Source organism: Lutra lutra, chromosome 4 (assembly GCF_902655055.1).
Source record: "Lutra lutra chromosome 4, mLutLut1.2, whole genome shotgun sequence".
Lineage (NCBI taxonomy): Eukaryota > Metazoa > Chordata > Mammalia > Carnivora > Mustelidae > Lutra > Lutra lutra.
The window spans coordinates 128,488,353-128,502,799 of NC_062281.1; the positions used below are offsets into that span (position 1 = coordinate 128,488,353).

Genomic DNA, 14,447 nt, shown 5'->3' on the forward strand with positions numbered 1-14,447 from the left:
TTTAGAAATGCAGAATCTCAGACGCCATCTCAGAATGGCATCTACTAACTCAGAATCTGCATTTGATCAAGATTCTCAGATGACTTCTATGCACATTAAAATCCAACAACCATTGAAATGCTCCACTGTTGTCAAATCAACCTGCTAATTAAGACTGAGCATCATCAGAGGGAAAACAAGCACTGGAGTCGGAAGAATTCAGTATGAGTCCCAACTATACTTCCAGCTTGTTGAGCATCTTAGGCAGGTAAGTCTTCATTTCCTGAGTACCTATTTGATCACCCTTAGAAGTTCTTATAACAAGATGTGACTTACAGGATTTTTTATGAAGATTTATACTTGCTTTTATTCAAATACATTTTCCTGTGCATCTGTAATGGGCCAGGCATTGTTTTAAAGCCTCAAGCACTATGAAGAATATGACAGATTCAAGTCCTGCCTGTCAGACATTCCACAAACATGCATGGAGCATGGACCATGTGTTGTGGTGCTAGAATTGTAGCAATAAAAAAAGATGGACACTTTTGGAGCCAAAAGTTGAAAACAGGACAAACAATGAATGAATGATCATGAAAAAAACTATCAGAGTTACAAAGGAGAAATATAGGTGCCGTGAGAACTTATATAGTAGGGGAATTAATGTTGGCTAGAGGAGGGAGTTCTCAAAATATCTCCATGTTCATGTGGCTTCCTGGCTAATGAGTGTGTACAGACAAATATGAAATCTAACACCAGGTATGATTCATGTCAACAGTGATGTGTGGGTGCACAGGAGACCCTCCACACAGGCCTGAGGGGGAAGGGGCACAGAGTGGGGATGAGATGGGTGAGACTAAGGAAGCATCTCCAAGAAGAAATGTCATTCACTGAGACTTATAAAATAAATAGGACTAATTCTCATAAATATGGAGGTCAGAGTGAGACAAACAGGGAGAAAAGCATAAAATAATTTAGGGCTTTAAAAAAGAGAAATGAACATAATCAACAAACATTTTTGAAGAATCTCTTTTCATTATAGAGGTAGATTAGATTGATAGTACATCCTGTAAATAAAGCCTCTTCCCTCTGCTGCTTGACCAAGCCTGGTGCTTCCCCATGAGGCCTTACATAGTGTGCACCTGCTCCTCTTGAGAACTGTAAGTAACAAAGTTATCTTTTCAATGGCAGATCCTGATCTGTTGACCCCACCATATATGAATAAAAATAAAATCTACACTTTAAAAGTTACCTCATTTAGCTTTTATAATACTCCTATTGGATACAGTTCATTTTCCCCATATTTTTCTGATAAGACAAAGCTAAAACACATCTACTCAGAGCCTTTCACTTTGTTAAAGCTAATTCAATGCACTAGGAAGAACATAACATTTCTAGTAAAATAGATTACCCAAGATTCAAATCCTACTCAGTAAGAGCCTGGTAGTAAGCAATAAGCAACCTCAAGAAACTCAGCTGCTTACACATAAAAGTTGATTATGCATTCTCACAAACTATCTACAAGCCTAGATACTCTCCAAGGAAGCTGACTTCCCAAGCTCTATTTTGTGACTTCATCATCTCGCCACACGGCTTCTGGGATCTCCAAGACAGGCAAAGAGAAAGCAGAAAGCATTTACAACTGATTATGACTATCAGGGTCTGAAGATGACACATCTCAGATCCATCCACAGGCCACTGATTAGAGCTCATATGTAAACTAATTACAAGGAGGCTATAAAATATAGCTGAGTACATAGCTATTTGGTTAGTATTACTGCCTGTGAAACACATTTCTACCACTTTCAAACTTTTCAACCTTGGTCAACACCCTCACCTTCCATCAGCAGACTACAGTGTCCCAAGTGCAGCGTTCAATCACTGCTGTATTTGAAAAATCGGTTGTGAATCATTCCTTCCATTTTCAACACATGGACATAATCAGAGCTGAATATGTCATTCCCTTTATAGCCACTCAGAGTTCCAATATATTTTCTTTAGTTCAATAACCTCTTTATTTAGTTATACTTAAAATATAAATTACTAAAATTAGAATCTACTTTGTTCTCACTACCACTTTCAATTTTGGGTTTTGGCTTCATACATGTTGTTATTTGGAATGTGTTCGGCTTTTTTTTTTTTTTTTAATGTATGTTCTAAGAATAGAATCACAGAAAAAAACTGCCTCAATATTCTAACAGGTCTAAAGAAAGCTGGAATCTTTTTTAGGATGCCACAGAAAGTAAATCAACCTATTATTCTCTTCTTTAAACTACTTTATTTCGCTATCAGCTGCTCCTTTTTATTCCATTATCAATGTGTCTCTCTGTGGTTTAAGAACCACTATACAGATGATCTAATTGGATCCAGTTAGCACCTCTTTGGAACTGCAGCACCTCTTTGGAACTAAATTCTCAAATGGGGTCCCTTTGTAGATCACAAGCCAACCTTCTCATGATTGCCTTGGTCAGGCACATAATCCTAATACAGCCTGCCACAACCAGACTTGTGGAACGTCTTAATGAAACTTTGTGCCCTATAACTCACCTCTGGCAGCTTAGCTCAGAAGGCAGCTTTGGGTGAGACAAAATCTCACAGTTTCATAGATTCTTCTCCAAAATAGTATTGTGAATGTGTTTTCCATGAATAGAGCTGCATTCATTATTTTCAGTTTACTGTTGCCTTAGTATTCTACAGAGTAGGAAAATATTGAACTGTAGGGTTAGCCACCCATGACATAGCTAACAGATGGGTTTTTCAAGACAAAGAAAAATATGTAAGACACACATCTTCTAGCTATTTTATCTCCGTTATGCATAGAATTTTTTCCTAGATTTTTTTAATGGTACCTACAACCTTCTACAGATTGTCACTATTTGTTGTAGTATTGGATTTTGTTAATTTACATTTTGAATTATTACCGAAATGGTACTGTTACCATGACAAAAATGCAAACTGAGTTATTCTCTCAAATATGTAGGTCACCCAGTGAGCACAACAGAAAACTATGATAATTGTGAATTTAAGCAAGAAGAGAAAACAGATCAATTTTGAGCAAAGGGCACGACTAATCTATAAGTAACCTTTAAACTATGGAGCATTATGTAAAATATTAAACGATTTTTTTAAAGGGTAAAAAGGAACTGAAACAAAAACTAAAATTTATCTCATAAATTCAGCTTTTTATAAACGTAAGAAAGACATATTAAAGAAGAAAACCTATCAGTTAAGTGGTATACATATTTACTTTGGTCACTTCATTGCAGTGATAGGTATGATGGGAAGGGGATCCTGGAAGCACCCTGTGTCCATCACTGGAAAAATAGATGAACCAAGGTGCTGAATGCACAATATAGAGCATGATGTGGCAAACAGAAACAACAAATGAGATTTGGTCAAGGTAACATGGATAGATCTAAAAAAAAAAAAAAAAAGAATAAAGAAAAACAGAATGAAAGAACATCATCCAGTATCATTTTCATAAATTACAAATATGTATATACAAAACAGTAAAACAACCTGAAACAAAAAGATGCACTAGAAAGTAGTTGCCTATGGTAATGGAACTAATACCTTTCAACAAACTATCCAAATAGTACAAGAATTTGCTGAATCCCCTTCAGATTACCCTGTGTGCCATCTCCGATGGCCCAGAATTGTGGGAGCTAAAATGCCCAAACTAAGGCTTTGCAAGCTCTTCCATTCTAGCTGCCTGTTCTCTAAGGAGAATGGGTGGGGTAGAGATAAAAGGGAATAAAGTTGAAACAAATAAGAGAGATTCTCTGCACCAAACAAATGCTGGTTTGTCTGCTAGAAACCAAGGAGTATAATTAGACAGCATGTGAGATGGGGTGGGGAAGAAGCAGAGGAAGAGCGAGAGAGAAAGGTAGCACTCTCTGGCTATCACATGTTTAACTAGACAGTATATTCTCAGTTTATGTGGGATTTGGTTTGGTTTTATCTATAATACCCCATCTGACCACCACCAGGTTCAAGAGAATTTAGACCCAAACACCTAGGAGAAGTATTACAGTTAAGAATCAAACCTTAGCAGCCATTCCGTTAGTTGCTTAAACCTCAGCACGAATCAATCGAAAAGCAATAGACTCAAAACTACCTAGAGATGTGGATTAATCATCAACAGTACATCCATCACTTGGTTAGGTTTGGGATTCTGCAAGCCACAAATATTATGTTCCAACAAGTAGGATGTGACAAGTAGGCAGGAAAATAAAAGGGGGTCGTGGTACTGAGTATTGCAGGTTATCGGAAGTCGGGCCCCAAACCTTCACACAATTGAAAATGATTAGTGAGTATTCCCTGTGATAAAGTCTCAGGGCACTAGATCCTGGTGAGCCTGGTAAAGCTATAATAGCTAAGGGAAAGGTAGAAGGACCTAAGTAATAGAAAATAGCCAAGACCAGTTTGGAAGCTTGCAATCACATGTAACAAAGCACATTCTTTTTTCAGAGCATTGTGGCCAGGTGGGGGATTGGCTTATGAAAAGAGTCTCTACATGACATGATTTATGGAAAGAACCACAAACTTGCTGACATGATGCCATACAATGACACACTGGACAAGTTATATGGCTTTCCAAAGGAGATGCATACGAGATTAGAAATAGAAATGAGATTTTATTATTTAAAAAACAAATCACAGCCTTCCTGCAGTCACATGTTCAACATTTAATCTCTAAATTATTACAACCGGAAAAACCAACATTTCCATTCCTGCAGAATGAGTGACACATGGTTTAATGTTCCTCTCCCCTTCTGGGAATGCACTTTCCCCAAGAGCCCAATGAAAGGAGGCTTGTCTGGTCATATCTCTGGAAAGGGATCATTGACTATGCCAGCTTTGATGTTTATTACCTTCCTACAGTGAAGCTAGAAAAATTTGAAAAAAAAATTCAGACGCAAAACAAAGACTGTGTTTCAGTATAGTCTCATAGAAGTTCTATGTAGTTCTGTTTTGGCAACATTCTTTCCTCTCCTAAGGCCAGGGGTGACATGACATTCACCATTATGAAACAGCCAATGTGGCACCCACACAGACCAATCAGAATATCAACTATACTCACACTGGTCCTATTGGCATGACACGGCCTAGTCCTAGTCCTACTGAGGTAACCCCCAAATACTAAAGACCATTTTTCTACTTTGTACTGGGATAAATCCAAGGACCTGGTTTAGTTTTCCAGAATCATCTCATAAATTTGCAGAAGGCCCCTCTAGTCCTTCACTGCATGGATTCCCAAGCCTGGGGCCACCATACATTGTCCCAGTCAAACTCAACATGCACAAAAGCAGAAGAGTCCCTCAAAATGATGGGCTACCCCCAGATTTATCCAGAGACAAAGATATTCACTCCACTCCATATTCTGCTAAGGAGCAAAGAAGTCAGAAGATTGAAGTGCCCAGTCCCACTCTGAGCCCCTCTCTTCGGATAGGTACATTCCCAGAAGAAACTGGGGCAGGGGCAGGCAACCCAATTCCACAGTGCCACCTGTGGAATTGGGTTCCCCACTCCTCCTTTCTCTCCTAATAGGGTCCTACTAAGTGAACAGAAAGCCAGGGCTTTTCCCAGAATAATGAAGGTGTAGGAGCCCACAGTCACTTTTTGGGCAAGAGGAAACTCACAGAAGGAACCATAGAACAGGCTCAATACCCTGTCTGATCTCACTAAGACATTCTAATTCTGAAAGAACAAACAAGCCAACCCTGACACTGATCCTAGTAGTATTCCTTTTTTTTGTTTAACTTTAATACTTTTTACTTTTTTAAATTATAATTAATACACAATGTTATATGTTTCAGATGTACAATAGAATGATTCAACATTACTCAGTGTTCATCAAGGTAAGTGTACTCTTGACCTCCTTTACTTATCTGACCCCACCTTCAATCCACCTCCACTCTTGGCAACCACCAGTTTGCTCTCTATATATGAGAGTCCATTTTTTTTGTTTTTCTCTTTTTTTCTTTGTTTGTTAAATTTCACATATAAGTGAAATCATACGGTATTTGACTTTCTATAATTGACTTATTTCACTTAGGATTATACCCTCTGGGTCTATCCAGGTTGTTGCAAATATTAAGATTTCTTTCTTTCTTATGGGTAATATTTATATATATAGATATATATAATATTCATATATATACATATACAATATTCATATATAGTATTAACCATGAAGATATATATATATATAGATAGATCGACAGAAGATATAGATACATATCTTCATCTTTATCCATTCATCTATTAATGGCTAATGGGTTGCTTCCATACCTTGGCTATTGTAAATAATGCTGCAATAAACATAGGGGTGCATATGTCTTTTTTTTTTTAAGATTATATTTATTTATTTATTTTAGAGAAATAAAGAGAGAAGGAGCGGGGCAGGGGAGGGACAGAGGGATAGGCAGACTCTTCACTGAATAAGGAGCCCAATGCAGGGCAGGAGCCCAGGACCCTGGGATCATGACCTGAACTGAAGGCAGACACTTAACCAACTGAGACACCCAAGCGTCCCACACATCTTTTTAAATCAATGCCTTTGTTTTCTTTGGGTAAATACCTGGTAATAGAATTCCTAGATCATATGATAATTCTATTTTTAATTTTGGGGGGAATGTCCATATTGTTTTCCACAGTATCTGCAACAGTATGCATTCCCACCAAATGCATGTGGGTTCCTTTTTCCCCACATTCTTGTAAACACTTGTTATTTCCTGTGATTTTGATTCTAGCCATTCTTACAGGTGTAAGGTGATATTTCACTGTGGTTTTAATTTGCATTTCCTTGATGATTAATGATGTCGAACATCTCTTGTATCTATTAGCCATCTGTATGTCTTCTTTGGAAAAATGTTTACTCAGGTTCTCTGCCCATTTTTAATTGGATTATTTGTCTTTTGGCTATTGAGTTGTATGAGTTCTTTATATTTTTTGATATTAACTGCATATTGTATATATCATTTGCAAATATCTTCTTACATTCAGTAGGCTGCCTTTTTGTTTTATTGATGGTTTCCTTCACTATCAGAAGCTTTTTAATTTGGTAGAGTCCCAATAGTTTAATTTTGCTTTTGCTTCCCTTGCTTAAGGAGACATATCTGGAAAAAACATTTCTATGGTTGGTGTCAAAGAAATTACTGTCTATGTTTTCTTTCAGGAGTGTTATGGTTTCAAGTTCCACATTTAGGTCTTTAATCTATTTTGAGTTTATTTTCATGCATGGTGTCAGAAAGTTTCATTCTTTTACATTTAGCTGTCCAGTTTTCCCAGAACCATTTATGGAAAAGACAGTCTTTTCCCCATTGTATATTCTTCCCAACTTTGTCATAGATTAATTGACCATATAATTGTGGGTTTATTTCTGGGCTCTCTATTCTGTGTTAGATCTATGGGTCTATTTTTGCGCCAGTACCATATTGTTTTGATTACTACAACTTTGTAGTAGATGTTGAAATCTGGGATTGTGATATCTGCAGTTTTATTCTTATTTCTCAGGATTGCTTTGGCTATTTGGGGATTTTTTGTTGTTCCATACAAATTTTAGCATTATTTGCCCTACTTCCATAAAAAATGTTGGTATTTTGATAGGGATTGCCTTAAATCTGTAAATTGTTTTGGATCATACAGACATATTAATAATATTCATTCTTCTAATTCATGAGCATGGACTATCTTTCTATCCGTGTCATGTTCAGTTTTTTTCATCAGTGTTTTATAGTTTTTGAAGGATAGGTCTTTCACCTCCTTAGTTAAGTTTATTAATAAATACTTTATTATTTTTGGTGCAACTGTAAATGGAATGTTTTCTTAATTTCTTTTACTGCTGCTTCATTATTAGTGTGAAAAAATTCAACAGATTTCTGTATATTAACTTTGTATCCTGAGACTTTACTAAATTAATTTATTCAGTTCTATTAGTTTTTTGGTGGAGTCTTTAGGGTTTTCTATATATACTGCTATGTCACCTGCAAGGAATGAAATTTTACTTCTTCCTTAACAATCTGGATGCCTTTTATTTATTTTTTTTCCTTGTCTGATTGCTGTGGCTAGGTCTTCTAGTACTTCACTGAAAAAAGTGATGAGTGGACATCCTTGCCTTGTACCCGATCTTAGAGGAAAAGTGTTCAGGTTTTCACCAGTGAACTTGATGTTAGCTGTGGGGTTTTTATACATGGCCTTTGTTATGTTGAGGTATGTTCCCTCTCTACCTTCATTGAGGCTTTTTATCATGAATAGATGTTGTACTTTGTCAAATGATTTTTCTGTACTTATTGAAATGATCATATGGTTTTTATCCCTTTTCTTGCTAATGTAGCATATCATGTTGACTGGTGGTGAATACTGAACCACTCTTGCAATCCTAGAATAAATCCCACTTGACTGTAATGCATGATTTTTTTCAATGTATTGTTGGATTCAGTTTGCTAATATTTTGTTGAGGATTTCTACATTTATGTTCATCAGAGATATTGGCCTGTAGCTCCTGTATTTGTTATGTTTAATCTGGTTTTGGTATCAGGGTAATCATAAAATGAATTTGGGTGCTTTCCTTTCTCTTCTATTTTTTTGAATAGTTTGAGAAGAACAGGGTATTAACTCTTCTTTGAGTGTTTTGTAGAATTCACTTGTGATGCCATCTGGTCCTGGACTTCTGTTTTGGGGGAGTTTTTTGATTACTGATTCAATTTCATTGCTCATAATCAGTCTGTTCAAATTTTCTATTTCTTCCTGATTCAGTTTTGGAAGGTTATATGTTTCCAGGAATTTATGCATTTCTTTTAGGTTGTCCATTTTCTGGAATATAATTTTTCCTAATATTCTCTTATAATCCTTTGTATTTCTGTGGTGTTGGTTTTTTTTTTTTCTCCTTCATTTATTATTTTATTTACTAGAATCTTCATTCTTTTTTCCTTAATGAATCTGGCTAAAGGTTTATTGGTTTTGTTTATCTTTTCAAATAACCAGCTCCTGGTTTCATTGATCTGTTCCATTGTTGTTTTAGGCTCTAGTTAACTTACTTCTACTCTAATATTTATTATTTCCTTTCTCTACTGATTGGGCTTTGTTCTTCTTTTTTCTGGTCCCTTTAGGTGTAAGGTTAGGTTGTTTGAGATTTGTCTTGTTTCTTGAGGTAGGCCTCTTTATTACTATAATATTCCTTCTTACAACAGCTTTTACTGCATCTCAAATATTTTGGACTATTGTTCATTTTCACTTGTCTCCATATATATATATTTTTTTAATTTCCACCTTGACTTCCTGTCTGACCCATTCATTGTTTAGTAGCATTTTATTTAGCCCCCATGTATTTGTGTTCTTTCCATATGTTTTTTGTGGAATTTGACTGAATTCTAGTTTCATATCACCATAGTTGGATAAGATGCATGATACAATTTCAATCTTTTTTAATTTATTGGGATTTGTTTTGTGGCCTAACATATGATCTATTCCAAAGAATGTTCCATGTGTACTTCCAAAGAATGACTATTCTGCTGGTTTTGGATGGAATGTTCTGAACATATCTATTAGGATAATCTGGTTTATTGTATCCTAGTGGTACTTAGTATCTCAAAGAAATACAGAGGCAGTCCTTTCCTACTGCTGGGGAGAACTCTTATCATTTGTTCGAACACTAAAACAATGCTTTGAGTGTACACATTCATGAAATCATATGTACTGCACAGGGGAATGTTATACTGTCACTGTTAACTAATACAGATTTTACAGTCTAACTCTACTTACAGAGGGGTTACATCCCAGTAAGCCCACATAGGTTGAAAATATCTTAAGTCAGGGCACCTGGGTGGCTCAGTGGGTTAAGTCTTTGCCTTTGGCCCAGGTCATGATCTCAGGGTCCTGGGATTGAGCCCCACATCGGGCTCTCTGCTCAGCAGGGAGCCTGCTTCCTCCTCTCTCTCTGCCTGCCTCTCTGCCTACTTGTGATCTCTCTCTCTCTCTCTGTCAAATAAATAAATAAAATCTTTAAAAAAAAAAAAAAGAAAGAAAATATCTTAAGTCAAAAATGCATTTAATACACCTAACCTACCTAACATCATAGCTTAGCCTAACCTACCTCAAATGTGCACAGAACACTTATATTAGCCTATAGTTGGGCAAAATCATCTAAGACAGAGCCTATTTTATAATAAAGTATTAAATACCTCATGTAATTTATTTAATACTGTATTGAAAGCAAAATATAAAACAGTCGCATGGTACAGAATGGGTATAAATATGTATATTGTCTATTTACCCTCATGATCTCATGGCTGACTGGAGCTATGACTCATCACCCCTGCCCAGCAGCATGAGACAATATCATACTGTGTATCACTATCTCAGGAGAGGATTACAATTCAAAATTTGAAGTACAGTTTCTACTGAATGCATATAGCCTTTGCATCATCATAAAGTCAAGAAATCATAAGTCAGACATCATTAAGTTGGGGATCATCTGTACAAATTTTCTAACCATTTCTATATGAGAACACTCATATACACTTAGAGACATATATATGTAGTAACTAAAAACACAGGCTAGAGCCAGACTAATATCCTCGCTGGCCCACTTAATGGCCATGGAATCTTGAGTCAGTTTCTTAAACTCTTCAGGTTTCAGTCTCCTCATCAATAAAATGAGGATAGGAAGGCTAACATCATTGGATCCTTGGGAATATTAAAAAAGTTTTACATGAAAGGTGCTTAGAGTAATACACATAGTAGGCATTTCATAATTAATAAATGGGATATGTTTTCACAGCACAGACAAAATAGTTGATTCTGATAAACCAAAGCAAGAATCATCAGACTTTCTAGAATCTTACAGATAGTTTTTTGTAAAAATGTTCACAATTTACCTGATTGGTTTGTCCTCATGGACTTATGGATTTAATCAACAGATACTTCTCAAGAGATAACTACATGTCAGACCCAGTGCCAGCAGCTGAGAATATAAAAAGGAATGAGGTGTGGTCCCTGCCACTCTAAAGATTATAATCAAGTGGTGGAGACAGATATATTCACACATAATGCAACGCAAAAAATTGGTTTTAGAAAGAAGGCATTAACCCGTATCAGAGAGCCAAACTGATACATGAACCCAAACACCTGGGAATAGTGGCACTGTGGGGTCAAAACTTATATATGATACAAAATTAGACTCATCGTACCTATAAGGCTTCATTGATGACAGAAGCAAAAACCAGATTTTTCCTTTTCAAAGTAATTTAGACCCTTCTTTTTTAAGCTTAATCTCTTCTGGATAGCCAAATTCCAGGTTTGCCCCCAACATCATTCTCCTATCCCTAAGCGGCTTATTGTCTTGTCATTTGGGGTGTGTGGGTGGCTCAGTCGGTTAAGTGTCTGCCTTCAGCTCAGGTCATGATCCCAGGGTCCTGGGATCAAGCCCCATATCCTCTGGCTTTGGACTTCTTGCTCAGTGGGGAGCTGCTTCTCCCTCTCCCTCTGCCTCCCACTCCCCCTGCTTGTGCTCATCCCCAGCCTGCCCCATCAAATAAATAAATAAAATCTTAAAAAACAAACAAACAAACAAACAAACAAAAGAAACTGTCCTGTCATTAGAGAAAGAATATCTAGCTCTTGCTTGGTATCTAAGAGCCAACCACATCCATCACTGCACCAAACTGTATGACGACGATATCTGTGGTCTGATTCCCTAGCATAGAGGTGATAGCTTTCAGGTAACTCAGTTTCTCTGACACTAGCCTCAATCTCTCACCTCAGCACTAACATCCACAACTGACATTCTGAGATTTAGCTATACATCCGTCCACATGGGGCCCCTGCTTTGGACTATCCAATCTGTAGTTTCCAATTTAAGTTGTGGCAGCCTCCTGGCAGACATGCAATTTTCTAATTCTCAAATATTGTCCTTTGCTTCAAATTTTAAGAATTTTAGGGACTTTCCTGGATCTCGTCTCTGAATCTGAAGGACAGCTTGAGAATGGGCCAGCTCAGGCCTGACCACCTCACACACGTAACACCTTAATTTCTGCTCTACCAAGGAAGCGCCTTTTAAGGAAATCACCTTCATTTAGCATTCCAGGCAAGATGTGAGGACCAAGCTCCCTTTAATCAGTAATGTTAAAGTCACATCGGGTCTCTGACTCACCCAGGACCAGGAATCCGACCCAATTCAGGACTCCACATTCTTGCTTTCCTCTTATTCTTTCTCTCCAGACTCCTCCCCATCAGTTTTGTTTTGCTTTGTTTCTTTTCAGGGATTGGAAAATGAACTTTGTGTTACATTCTGCATATTTTGTATTCTGTGGCTTATGGTAAATCTTTCTTCCTTCAATCCTGTAACTTCTTAATATTTTAAAGGAATAGTTAATATTTAAAGCAAAGCTTCTGATTTCTCTTTCAACAAATCCAGGTATTGCAAGTGAATGCCTTGGCTTTTCACAACTATTGTCTCTGAAATTAGCTTCAAGAGCATGTTTTGGAATTCAAAAACTGAACATTGTTTCCTTTGTTCTTGGCTGAGTCCTGCCCTCCCCCTGAAGCAATGGATATCATGACTCAATGGACAGAACTATAAAGCCAATGAACTAAAGGGAATTAAAAATACAGAAGAGGAAGTTTCAAAATCATGCCTTCTTTGCCCCAAAATTTTAAAAAGAAAATTAATTCTAGGGGCACCTGGGTGGCTAAGTCAGTTAAGCATCTACCTTCAGTTCAGGTCATGATCCCAGCATCCCGGAATCAAGCCCCACCTCGGGCTCCCTGCTCAGCAGGCAGCCTCTTTCTCCCTCTCTCACTCCACCTGCTTGTGTTCCCTCTCTCGCTGTTGCTCTCTCTGTCAAATAAATAATAAAATCTTTTCAAAAAGAAAAAAGAAAATTAATTCCAAAAGATTGGGTAACAAAATGACATTGAGTACTTCTGATCTCTAACATACCTTTGCAATCCTGTGGCCTAGAGCATGTCACAGGAATATAAAAGCAAAAACGTTTTCAAACAGGTGAAGCTTTATCATCACCCTGATTCCGGGGTGAGTCAACATCCAGCTTCAGCAAAAAGAAGGAATTGCCACTCTCTGCAATAAGGAAGGCTGTTGTGGAGGTGAGAGGAAGGACAAGGGGACATAAAGACAGATGCCGTGGATTAAAAAAAAAAAAAAAAAATCCTACATGACTGTCCATGAGCTGATCATTCATTCAAAATTACCTAGTTATAGTTCCCAATATCAACCTTAGACATTAAAAACCATTGTTCTAGCTCTCTAAAATTAATTAGATGTGTTCCTGTTTATTTTATTTTACTTTCTCTATGAAGTAGTTACAGGAACCAAATTTCCATTTGAAGAATCCAAGGCCCACTGACTTTCTTAAAGCCAAATAGTGCTAATGATATAAAACAGGTTCAGACCTCCATACTCCACCTTGAAAGGGCTATTTACATTCTTCATCCTTCTAAATGCCTTTTCTTAAGTCTCTTCTTAAGATCATGCCCAACTTTTATCCCATGGCTTGTAATTATTTGCTTATGATGTTTATTCTTCCCAAATATCGACAGACTGCAATTATCACTAACTTATGCAGGTTCCCTCCCACATTGTGTATATACAAGGGCTTGCTTACCCTGAATGTCATCAGTCAGTTCATCTATATAGTTCTTCTGTCCCCTGAAATCACCCCTAATCCTAAGGAAGCTTGTACTCTGTATAAGATGCCTCATGAGTTCTGTTTCTTAGCCACTGTTCATTCCCTAAAGAAAATACTTTCTTTTGTCACTTTCCAACTCCTACTCAAGATATCTAATGTCTCAAGTCTTCCACTGCCCAGGTCATTCCATCTAGGACTCTCTTTTTAAAGAAACGCCCTGTGTGTACATCAGATCTCACCACCTATAATCTTAGCAAAATATAGCAACAGCTATTTTAATTTAGCAAATTAAAAAAGTAACGTATCTATAATAATTAACTTCTACTGCAGAGTAACCCCCAAATTTAATAGTTTTAAAAAACCATTTATTTAGTTCACAATTCTGCAGGTCAGAAAGTTGGGCTAAGCATAGCTGCTGTGTAGTTCTGGCCTTGGCTGGACTCAGTCAATGCATCTGTACTCAGCTGCCAGGTCAGCTGGGAACCAATTGGTCCAGGATGACCTCAGCTGGAACGGCTGCCTGGACTTGTTCACAAAGCAAGTGAGCAGAGGGAAGATAGAGGCTTGGAACTGACATACCATCATTTTTGTCACATTTTACTAGCCAAAGCAAATTCTAAAACCAGCCAAGATTCAAGGATTGGGTAGAGACAATTGATGCGAGATGCTGCAAAAACACATCATAATGATGAGGTGATTTTTTTTTTTTATCAAACCAAAGGATCTGTGGCAAAAAGTGGTCCAACAACAAACTTTATTAAGTTTGACTACAAGACCTGCTCTGGTAGGCACCCTTATATGAATAAATATTTAACCATTTCC

The 14,447-nt window shown here is 37.2% G+C and overlaps 1 long non-coding RNA gene across 1 annotated transcript; it reads right to left on the reverse strand.

Moving 5' to 3' along the window:
• Positions 1 to 2,529: 2,529 nt before the first annotated feature.
• Positions 2,530 to 14,144, reverse strand: LOC125099043 (uncharacterized). The gene is made up of 3 exons (XR_007127013.1): positions 14,004 to 14,144; positions 12,920 to 13,072; positions 2,530 to 2,667 (listed from the first exon to the last, which is right to left on the reverse strand). It is a non-coding gene; the product is annotated as an uncharacterized LOC125099043 (long non-coding RNA).
• Between the last annotated feature and the right edge of the window lie 303 nt (positions 14,145 to 14,447).